The following is an 11,900-nucleotide window of genomic DNA, read 5'->3' as shown; positions in this document are numbered from 1 at the left end:
ACTTTAATGTATACCTAGGCAGAATTTCTTGTCCTCTAATTTGAATTATCAGTTTGTGAAATGGTTTTTTCCTCCCCTCTTCCAGCTTGTTTCCAATTCTTTGCCTATAAGGAAATGATTGTGCTCCCCCTTTCCCACCCTTTTCTCATCCAAATTAGAGCTTTTTGTCATTTTTTTCCCCCATGGTATCACTTTCTTGGGTTATGAAGCAAAGCCTCATGCTCTGAGATAAACCTGGATACGTGGAGATGACTCAGGATTATTGGAATAATTGTGACTTTTCTTTTTGGGTTTTATTTTAAACCATCTCAACCCAATGAGAATATTTAACACAACCATGTCAGCTACAGGGGTAGAATTTAATTGAATTTCCTCAGATCCAAGGCCTGGCAGAGCTGCTGAGAAGGAATTCCACAGAGGGGAGGAATTAATCTAAAAGTGAGGGATCAGGTGTATCAGCAAAGGAATTCAAGTTGAGGAAACAAGGGGAGCACTGAATCAAGTTGTCTGCTTGGGAAATTCTCCAGGCTGCAGCAGAGAGAAGGAAAGAAACCCAGCCCACCTCAGCCAGGTCTTGGAAAGTCTCCAGCAAAGTTCAGGCACTGGAGGGCAGAGGAAATGCCTGAGGAGGAACTTCTGGATGTGCAGAAAACGCTCAGCCCTGGGCGCGGGAGAAGCAGGAGCCTGCCTGGAGCTCTGCCCTTGGGATAAAGAACTGAGGGAGAGAACACAGAGCTCAGAGGGGACAGCAGGAGCCTGCAGTGAGGAGCTGCTGGGCTGTCCCACAGCCCTGGATTTGGGAACAGGATGGTTTCTGTGTCAGCCCTGCCACGTGGGGAGCAGTTCCCTGTCCCATCCATTCTGTGCTCCCAGAGGATGAGGAGCCCTGGTGACAACCAGCTCTCCTCGGCCCTCAGCCAGAGAAGGGAAGCAGAGCCCTTGCCCAGGCTGGGAACTTCCATCACTCCCAGCCTGGGTGACACCAACCTCCAGCATCTGATTCAGGATCAAAGCTTCCTCCTGCAATTCCAGCCCTTAGCGACGCAATCCTTCGTGTCCATCCCTCTGGAAGAAACAGCAGAGTTTGAAGGAGTTTAAATCTTTTCAGAATGCATCTTTTCAAAGGTGAACTACCCAGGAAATGCTTTGCTTCAGTGGCTCGCAGGCAGCTGCAGTTGTTCAGGATTTCCACCAAATAACCTGGAAGATCCTCCAGGAGTTTGTGTATGTTGAGGAAAACAGGCACAACAGGAAAGTTTGTGCATGGAGCCAAGTTCAGGTGTTACCTAGAAATTCAATTCTGGTCCCCAGAGCCCAAAGCTCTGAATTCCCAGGATCAAGGAACCCCAGACTGGTTTGGGTGGGAAGGGACCTTCAAACCATTCACCACACCTTCCACTGGACCAGGCTGCTCCAAGCCCTGTCCAACATGACCTGGAGCATCAAAAAAAAAAAAAAAAAATTCCTCCTGGAAGTCCTGGCTCAGCTGAGAAGCTGCACATCATTATTGGTGCTCCTGCACTCTCCCAGGGGGTGTTTTTCACTCCATTCCCTGAGCTGGCTGCTGGAGAAGGAGCCTGGCACCAGCTGCCCTCGGGAAAAGCTGTGAATTTTGGGGAGGATGCAGAACAGCATTTAACAGTGTGGGACAGCCATAAACCCACCCTGCTGGTGTGACTCAGCAGAGGCAGGAGCTGTTTGCTTTGGCACAGGAGCTTCCTCAGGCCAGGATCTTTGCTCTCACTGAGATTTGTGGGGCAGAAAAGCTCCCTCAGCCTCTTCCCAGCACTCTGAAGACATCAGACTTGTCTTGGGATGGTGCATAAACGCCCAATAACATTCGAGTGATACAGAGAGGATTATAATAACCCATTCCTCAGCACACGGAGTGATTCAGAACTGTTTGCATGCCTGTGTGGGACAGATCCTTCATCCTCTGAGGGGAAAACGTGAGATTTTTCCTCCAGAAACTGGATAATGGGGTACTGATGGTGGAGTCCATTTAATCACGTGAAATACAGCTCCTGCTTGGCTGCAGTTTTGAAGCACCTTCCCAAAGACAGCAATAACTCTGAGGAGCTGAACCCTGAGACTCATCCTTGTCTCCTGGGAGTTTTTACTGCCCTCAGTGCTCCCTGCACCTGCACTGCAAGGAGGGCAGGATTTTATGGCCCCTCGAAAGTCTTGTACACAGCTTTTCCTGCATTTACTGCTGATAAACACAGCCTTTGTGGGATCATATGGCACTTTAAGTGCTCTGATTTACAGAGAGGCAGCAACTCCATCTGTAACAAACATCCTAAAGCTGAGTTTAAGAGCGATCCACTGTATTTATTTGGCACATAAACACTCCCCTGCAAGGCATGTGCCTGAACTCACAGGAATATCACGGGCACAGCAAGGTCACAGCCAAGCTGAAGGTGACAGGGGAGAAAGGCAAATCTTGGGAATTAGCAAATGGAAAACCGTCCTTTTCTCCTGGTAAATATTCCGGATACGTGGCTGAGATTTCTTCCTAGGATAAAGAGCCTGGTGTTACACAGAACAAGAAAAAGACAACCCCAGGCTCGGTTTAGCTTTAGCTTTCCAAAGTTATGCGTTTTATCTGTGGATAGAAATTGTTTCCCTGGAATTAGGAAACTCCAGGTGGCTCTGCGAGGTCAATTATCTTTGAGCTCCCTCAAGCGGCACTGAAACCTTGGGGTTTGTCACAGAAATCCTTGAGTTTCTTACAAAAAATTCTCGAGTTTGTCATAGAAATTCTCGAGTTTGTCATAGAGATCCTGGAGTTTGTCATAAAAATCCTCGAGTTTGTCATAGAAATCTTGGAGTTTGCAATAGAAATCCCCGAGTTTGTCACTGCAATCCTCAACTTTGTCACAGAAACCCTCGAGTTTTGTACAAAACCCCTCGAGTTTGTCACTGAAATCCTTGAGCTGGTCCCTGAAACTTCCCAATTTGTTGCACAACTCCTTTCCTAACGAAGCCCTGTCATTCGTGCTCGTGTTTTTCACAGCAGCTGTAGCAAACGGAGATGCTCGGGTTTCCAGGAATCGAAACCACTTCAGAGCAGTTGAAGGCGATCCATTTAATAACACAGTTCTCTTCTGACAGATCTCTGAAAAGACACGGATCAAGGGAAATGAAGCGTTTTATGTCCAAGAGGAGTTTGCAGCTGATTCCCAACATGATACCTGCGTGTTGTGAGAAGTTGTTTTGACCTTTTTTTTTTTTTTTCTTCTGTGGTTCCTTCTCAAATTCATGCCAGAGTCGCTGGAAAGTGAACGTGTTGTTCAACATCTCAGGTAAAACTCAGCCCTTTGCTTTCTACACCTTGAAGAGGTAAATAAATCCTCTGGCTTCAGTCCAGAGGTTTTTTAATGTGGTTTTGCCTCGTTAAAAGCACATTTTATTTAAGAAGAACATTTTTTAATCAGAAAGCAATTGATGGGCACACAGGATTCAGGTCGTTTTTGGTGCAAGGAGATGAAATTTGATAGCAGACTGGAGCTTTTCACAGTTAAAAAAAAATAGCTTTTTCAAGGGTTTGAATAATATGGCAAGAACCTTTTGGAGCAAAGAGCTCAAGAACAAAATGACTTTGGAGAAGAGAAAACTTGCAGTGTTTGAAAGATCTACAGGGAAACCGGAGTGGGAGTGTTCATCAGGGACTGCCAGGACAGGAGGGAATTCATTTCCACTGTGTGAAAAACGAGCTCCACTCTCTTTTCAAATGTTTATGAGTTTAATAAAAATTAAAGACAGACAATTAGGAGACATAAGAGCAAACGTTTCAGCTGGGGTGCCTCACCAGAAAGCAACGCCCTTCTCTTTTCAATGGCTGTGTTTTTAAGGATTGCTGTTTTGCATATTCAATAGATATTAAAACTTTTTGTTTGCTTGTTTAAAGTTTTGCTAATTATCTTATTTGATCGATTTGTTTGTGGGCCTTTTTATTGTGTTTGGTAACATGGGTTTTGGCTGGTTTTATTTTGATAGAGAAACTAGAAATCCAGCAGCTTTTATGTAGGGTGATGACCTCTCCCTCATAATTGTTGGCTTGGTCAGTCTCAGATGTCACAAAGAAAAAATGAATTTTTCTACTATTCACACTATGTCCCAATCAGAAAATACACTCATCACCTTTCTAAAGATTGACATTTATCTTTACATTGACACTTCTGAGAGGAATGACAGGTTTGTCTTTACAAACAAACTCTGGGTCTGCTGGTGGATAAAACCAGCACTGAGAGAGAAAAGAAACAATGGGAAGGATCCCACTGATTGATGAATGGAAAAGAAGATGTTTGCCTTCACAAACAAATGGTGGGTTTGCTGATAAATGAAAATGGATGTTGAAAGATGAAAGAAACAATGGGGAAACCCCATAAATTCCATAAAAATTCAAAGTTTAAAGGGGGTTGTACGTTAAGGAGGAATTTTGGGTATTGGGCACTCTGGGAAGTATGTAACTCTCAAGTACCTCAGGCAACGGGGGAAAAGAGGGAAACTTCTGCTTCTGCCCCAGCCCAGGGACATTTGTTATTTCTATCACCTGCTAGTTTGACACCATGAACCATTCTGGTTTTACCTAAGACGTGAATCATGAGCATTGTGGTGCTTTTTTGTCCACAATGTGCTGTTAAGAGCAAGAACACGCTGTTCTTACAGCTGGGATGGTGGCTGTTCTACACCATTGATTCCACACTGCATGACTAAAGAAAATCTCTCCTTTTCCTTACTAAGTTGAAGCTACAACTTAGTGCAAATAGGTGTTAAAAGAGAATGAATGCAATAATCCCCCTTTTCTTTTTTGGTCTGTAGTGGATACCCCCTTGAAGAATCCAGAACAACTCCAAAATGTTGTGCATACAATGAAGAAAAGGGAACACTAAATTCCCTTTGGATGATGAGGCTAGAAAACCTGTTTGACTCACTGTCACTGTTTCTCACCACACCTAATGTAACTAACAAGAAATTCAGCTGACTTTCTCTGTGAAAAACACGGTTCATTTTTTGTTAAAATTTTAAAAGTTTAATAATAAACAATAAGACAAGAAGAGACATAAGAAAAGCAAAATGACAGACATCTGGGTGCCTGGTGTTTCCACTCAAGGCACGGCTTGCCAGCAAAGGACCTTTAAATACCATAGGTATGGCATATTCATACATTTCATCCGCGATTTAAACATTCCTTTTGACTTTAGGTGTTTCTGCTTAATTGCAACTTTTCTCCCCCACCATTCTTTCCTGCACATAAAGTTTTTGTGGCTTCACAAAGTCGCAAATCTCTTGATAACGAAGGCAATAAATTCTTCTTGTTGGAGTCCTTGGTGTCCTTGCTGTTATGTCTATCCACATGAGATGCTGTGAGGAATTTCTTAATTGCTTCTCCCATTTGTTTTGTTTGTTTGTTTGTTTTTTGGTTTTGGTTCTTTTATTTTTATTTTTTGAGCTAGTTACAAAAAGCATCTGCTATAGCCTAAAAACTGTATTTATCCCACTACTACAAGAGGGTATATTACTGTAGCATAACTTTCTACCATAACGCATATGAGATTCATTTTCATATTTGTAAAAAGCCAAACACTTAATATGTATTTATAACAACACTGAGGCAGTTTTGCAATGAAGCAGCAGCGTGTCATGGTGCTAAATAGGAATTTGGCATTACCTCTAATGTTCACTGCTACAAAGTATAGCAGGACACAGCAAGGCAGACTGGGTTAGCACAGTCATTCCTCCCCTGCCCTTCCCTTCCTCCTGCCCATCCCATTGTCTCCTCTGCAGAAGATGCAGGCTATGAAAACAAGGCAAGATTGCCAGCTATTTTTCTTCTGCCACAGGACTTGTTAGACACCGTGTTTTTTCAAAGGACTGCATGTGCCTCCCCCCAGCCTGCTGCTTTCTCATTCTATAAAAGAAGAGAGCTGAAGGAGTTTCAGGCATGTGAGTGCCTGACCTCTCTTTCCCTCTAAAGGCTCTGCCTCCCAAAGCCCTGGTTACCTGCTGTGCTTTGGCACGAGAGCCATTCCAGCCCGAAACACAAGGGCAGTGGACTTCAACTGCAAAGCCTCTCTCTGCAATGGGATTGCTTTGAGCCTGCAGCCTCCATGGGCAAGGGCTTTGTGGGGCAGGGGCCATCACAGCCTGTGCCCTGCACACAGAGCCAGGAAAAGCAGCAGATCCTGCTGGCTTCTGCTGCTGCTGATCCGAGCAGCAACTCCCCTGGGAGTTCCTCCAGGGAACTTCACACCTAGGGCTTCCATCACTGTTGTGGCTGTGGGAACTTGTTGCTTGCCAGTTCTTCACCATCCTTGTGGATTTCTGAGCATGTCAGCACAGGTGTCCATGGCCCTTCCTTCATCCCCAGCCTGCAGCACTCACAGCCCCTGCGGCCTCCCCCTTGCTGCAGCTCATTTGCAAAGTGCTGCCAAAGGCAGCGGAGCTGGCTCAGGATCCCTGTTGGCTCCTGGGCTCCAGGATGACCTTCAGAGGGACACGTGGAGCGCTTCCTGAAGAGCTGCCCGTGGCATGGTGGGTGGATTTGCCCTCCCGGGTGGCTCTGGTTGGAGCTGGATGCTCCGTGGAGTCCCGGAGTTTTCTCAGCTGCCTTTGCAGCAAGTTCTCAGCCAAGGTGTGGCTCTGCTGCCATCCCAAATCTGCAGCTGCCCTGCCCAGCCTGAGTGCAAGTGGGGCATGTGCTGGGCATGGATGGAGATTTCCATGGCCAAAATCCTCCAGTATTTACAACTGCTCATTGCTCTGGACAGCACAAATCACAAAACACCCATCGCAGTTGACAATTGTAATTTCTTGCAGATTCCTACAGCTGCACTGCTGATCGACAAATACACCAGAATTGATTTCACATGAAAAATGTCATTTATTACAAATCGCTACACCCGCGCTGACAATACAGAACTATGCTGATGTCAATTTAAGTTTAAAAAAAGGAATTTATTAGATTTTTACAACAATGCTATGTAAAAATATAGAAATATCCACTTCAGTTAAGAAAACCTTAATTTATTGCCAACATCTACAACAACTCACTAGACACAAAGATCAATTAGGTGTCCTCTGGGACACCAGGACCATCTCCTACGCAGGATGTGCTGCACTGCGGAGGATTTCGGCGAGGGAAGAATGCAATCAATCAATATGATTGGTAAAGCATTGTTCAACTTTATTGCTCATAACATCCGTTCTTATACTTTTGCCCCAAGCATTCAGCATACTTGTCAAATTATAATTGGTTAGCATACACTACTCATCTATACTTGATTGGCTATATCAAGCGTGAGAAGGTTCCTCCTCTTGGCATGCTGAAAACTTTGTATACGTGCTTACTGCTACGCTCTATTAAGCACAAGTTCTTTTATCTTTGGCCTGTATCCGTGCTTACTGCTGTCCCAAGGACAGCTTATCTTAGCAGCGCGTAGGCTGCTAGCACTTGGTATCGGGCCATGAGGCCTCTAATGATCCGTGGCCTTGCTCTGCTAACCATTCTTCAACAATTCCCTCTTTTTTATTTTGTGCAGCAAACGCAGCGTGTCGAGTAGTTACTGTTTCTGCTATGCGATACATCATCTGTTGCAAGCAGCAAAAAAAGCAAGATACAAAAAGTACAAGCAGTATAATAACAATCACAATATTGATTACATGTTGCAGTAGGGAGGTTATCCAAGGCCCTAGCCCGAAAGATCATAGCCAATCTGTTAAAGCCAAGCCTGTGTCTTGCTGCAAATGACTAGTGAGTTCTTACAACTTAGCTATTTGGGTATGAATTGACATGGAGTGATCTCTCTGTACTACCTTGTCAAACTGCCAGAGCAGTTGTAGGTTTTCTCTTGCCCTTAAGTCTTCAATTAAGTGTACCCCCTCTAACCCTGGCTGTCCAGTATCGATGTCGCTCTTGCAGGGTCATTAGCAGGACGGATCCATTTACTAGGCATCCATTGGGGCCCTGTGGGGGTAAGAACACAAACATAACCTCTACCCATGTACTGAACCTCTGCGGGACCTTCCCATACTCCAGTTTTGGGATCTCGGTACATGACTTTAAACAATGGCTTAGTTGCTTCCTCCTTTACTCCGCCTGAGTGGATGACCGCAGGGGGCTCCGAGTGGTCCCCCATTACACACAGATAGTTTAATACAAATAGTGTTTTTGATAGCATGGTCTGCACTTCCACCTCCTCCTTATATTTTAACAGATAATCCTTGAGTGTTTGGTGGGCTCGCTCCACAATCGCCTGACCTGTTGGTGAATGTGGGATACCTGTGATGTGTGTCACACCCCACTTCTGTAAGAACCTTTGGATCCTGCTGCTCACATATGCAGGGCCATTATCTGTCTTAATCTGTTCTGGCACCCCCATCACCGCAAAGCAAGTAGTTAGGTGTCGTACCACGTGGAGAGCTTTCTCTCCCGGCTGCGCTGAAGCCCAAATAAATTTACTGAAAGTATCAATTGTAACATGCACATATTTCAATCTACCAAAGGAGGATACGTGAGTTACATCCATTTGCCAGATGTGATTGGGTCCAAGGCCCCGTGGGTTTACTCCCATCCCTAGTCCAGGCCCATGCTGACTACAGAGAGGACAGGATCTGACAATACCACGGGCATCATTCAGAGATATGCGAAACTGTTTCTTTAGGCCTCGCGCATTCTGGTGAAAAGTCTCATGAGCAATACGTGCCTGCTGAAATCCGTCTTGTGGTACTGCAACAGAAACCAACTGATCAGCTATGGCATTACCCTGACCCAAACCTTCTGACCATTTGTGGCTTCGAATATGCAAAATCGCAAAAGGAGCTGAGCGCAGCCGAACAGCTTGCCTCAGCTGCCTCAAAAGTTCCCATAACCTGTCATTCTTTATATCCTTTATCAATGCATCCTCAATCCGCAGCACCACCCCTACTACGTATCATGAGTCTGTGACAATATTTACACCCTGATCAGGCCAATTCATAATGATCCAAAGGACAGCCCTTAATTCTAGCATCTGCAATGAGTCCTCAGTAGTCGAGTCCACGTGCCCTCCTCCATCCATCCAGATCAAGGCAGAGCGTTTGCTTTGTGATGTCAGGGCACGGTTGTCACGTGGTCGTGGTGACATCACAAGGTTGCCTTGGTGCACGGAAGGCCTCAGGGGTGTCAGAGCAGCTCTTGGCCTTGCTCAGTGCAGGAACTTGGTCCTGTGCTTGAGGCTTTTGTCAGGGGGCAGCTGCTGACTGACAGGAGACTTCTTTTAGCTAGCGTTAGAGCGCAGTCTGCAAACTTGCACAGCAGTTGCCACAATGATTGGGCAACTCGCCGCTGCAGTTTTCACTGTTTATGGAGTTGCCTATTCCTGCTATTTCCTAACTAACCTGGCAGGTAAGTAGAGGTTTTCCCTGAGTGTCACCTAACCTGGTTTTTGTGTCTTCCTGCTCTTTCTTAGTGACTGAGTTCATTTGGAAACAGAAAGGCCATCCAGATGCCGCTTGGGTAAAGCTCCTGTCAACATGTTCAGCTCAAAAGGGGGTGTGTGTAGCCACGGCCGTGCGGGCAGCATTTGCAAGGGAGCCTGCAGGGGTTGCGTTCCCTCTGTTGGAGAGTCTGTGGCAGCAGAGTTTGCCAATTCCTCCCTTGCTGGGTCAAGCAGGACAACTTTGAAAATGTAGACTGGGAGGCCTTGGAAGGTCTTCTAAAAATGCTCTGGTTGTCTCCAGTTTTCTCAAAGCATCTGCTTCATTTTCCCTTGCCCACTGCAGGTCACCTGAGCCGGGTATTCAGAGGTGCTGATCCCAAGGTGAGTAAGGAAAGAACATTTGATGTTCTTGGCGTTTAAGAATTGTGCAGCAAGCTGTGAGCTTGGCCTGTGGCAGTAGAGTGTAGAGGGCCAGCTGAGTAGGCTGCAAGAAAATCCATTTCCATGTCTACAGCAGCAAGAGCAAAGGCATCACTGCCTATTTCCTAATTTTCCATTTCAGAGCTTTAAAAGAACTAAAAGATAAGTTTTGCAGAGAGAATGTGCTTCCTGATAGTAGTCAGGGGGGAATATGTAATTCGGAGCAATTTGCAGTGTCCAGTTGAATCAGCCCATTAGAATTTAGTCTGAGGGACTCAGAATCCCCTTGCTCTGCAAGTTGATGATTTGTGCTTAGTAGAGCTGGTTCTAGAGCTGAAGAGAAAGAAGGTTCTAAATGATAGGTCATGGCCTGTGTCTAACGCTCCTGTCTGTCCACAGATCCCAGAACCAAGAGCAGACTCTCCTCTGGCTTCCTCTGCTCCTGGACGAGAAGGCAAAGAGGAGCCAAATGACCACAAGGCTCCAGCTGTGGTCACACCACAGCCGCAACTTTCCAAGACGGTAAGTGCCACTTCTGGAGGGCGCTGTCTTTAGTGCGAGGCAGAGCTGCAAGTTTCTGAGCAGCCAGCTCTTGCTGTTGGTGGCTGAGGATGCCGAGTGCTGCAGTCCTGCCAGACCTAGCCATTCCCCTCAGCCAGTGACAGCTGGAAAATGGGCTTTGAGCTGCCATGTTTAGGCCCCAGCTTGCTGGGATTCTGATAGAGACCAGCCTGGAGCAGGAAGGTTCCCTGTCTGCAGAGGAGGGAGCATGTCAAAGGCACTGTGCTCAGCCTTGGTGGATACGTAGGGGACGCTGTGGTCTGGGGACACCTGTCCCCCTCCACAGACTCGCCAAGTACCCACAGGCACAAAAAGTATTGATGTGACAACACAAGCTTTTTGGGGCGGTTTGTCCCCACGAGCTTCTTGGCTGTGCTTACCTGGGAGCATTTCAGAGACACACTGGGGACGTGGAGTTTCTGCTTCAAGTCAGGGATTTTGGTGCCTTGGTTGCCAGGTTGTTCTTTTGGTAAAATGGAAGCAGAGGTGGGCAGGGAAGCAGAAAGAAGTGGCTGAATTAATGTGAATTGTGGGCAGAAAGGTGAAAAAGCTGAGCTTGACAGCAGCTCCCAGTCACTGGCTGACAGCACCTTCCTAAGGGCTTGCATTTAAAATGGGATCTGGGGCTAATCTCTGCCAGCCACTTTTCTGACACAAACTCTTTTGTTGTCTCAGATCTCCACAGGCTCTTCTATTGAAGCTGCAGCAGCAGGAGCAGCAGTGTCACCTGAAGGGGCCTGGCCTGCCCCAGCTGAGCAGTGGAGCCTGGGCAGTTCCTTCATCTCCAGCACTGACAAAGCTGCTGCTCAGCAACAGGAGATGGAGTATGATGAGGATGACTTCCTGGGGTTCATGAGTACGTCTTGTGTCTTTCTTCTCTGAGGGACAGTGTATTGTGAGCATGTGTCAGCATAGCTGGACCCAATGATCCTCCTCATCTCAGTGCCCTTTGTGATTGTACAGCACAAGTCATTGAAGCTGCTTCTTGCCCAGAGCAGCTGCCCGTCCTGTGCCCTCAGATAAGACCTGGTGGGGCTGAGAAGAGAGCCCAGCTGACTCTCTGCCTCCCATCACCTGTTGGCACAAAAGGGCACTGACGTGCACCTGGGTGTGTCTGCTCTCCAAGCCAATCCTGCTGTGTCCTCAGTGGGGGCAGCAGCTTGGAAGGGGCTGGGTGTGGCCGTGCCTTCTTGCCATTGCTTGTCAGTGCTGGTGCGTGGGCTTTGGCAGCTTTGTGGCGGTGGCTGCCCTGGCCCTGAGGGCTGGTGTGAGCGCCGAGGCTGGAGCCTTCCTTAGCTGGGAGAGTGCCGCTGCCGGCCGGCCGCTGCAGCGCGGAGCTGCCCCGAGGCAGCAGCCCCTGCTCTGGGCCGGCTCCTGCACGGCCTGGGCTGGGCTCACAGAGGGTCAGCATCTCCTCTGGGCAGCTGTCCGTGTCCCGCCGGCACCTGAGGAGCACTGCTGTCCTTGCTGCCCTTGCCCGCTGCGGGAAGGTGGGCA

The sequence above is a fragment of the Chamaea fasciata genome, unplaced genomic scaffold (assembly GCF_029207755.1).
Source record: "Chamaea fasciata isolate MVZ Bird 193981 ecotype frontalis unplaced genomic scaffold, bChaFas1.0.hap1 SCAF_34, whole genome shotgun sequence".
Classification (NCBI taxonomy): Eukaryota; Metazoa; Chordata; class Aves; order Passeriformes; family Sylviidae; genus Chamaea; species Chamaea fasciata.
This window is presented reverse-complemented; position numbering follows the sequence as displayed.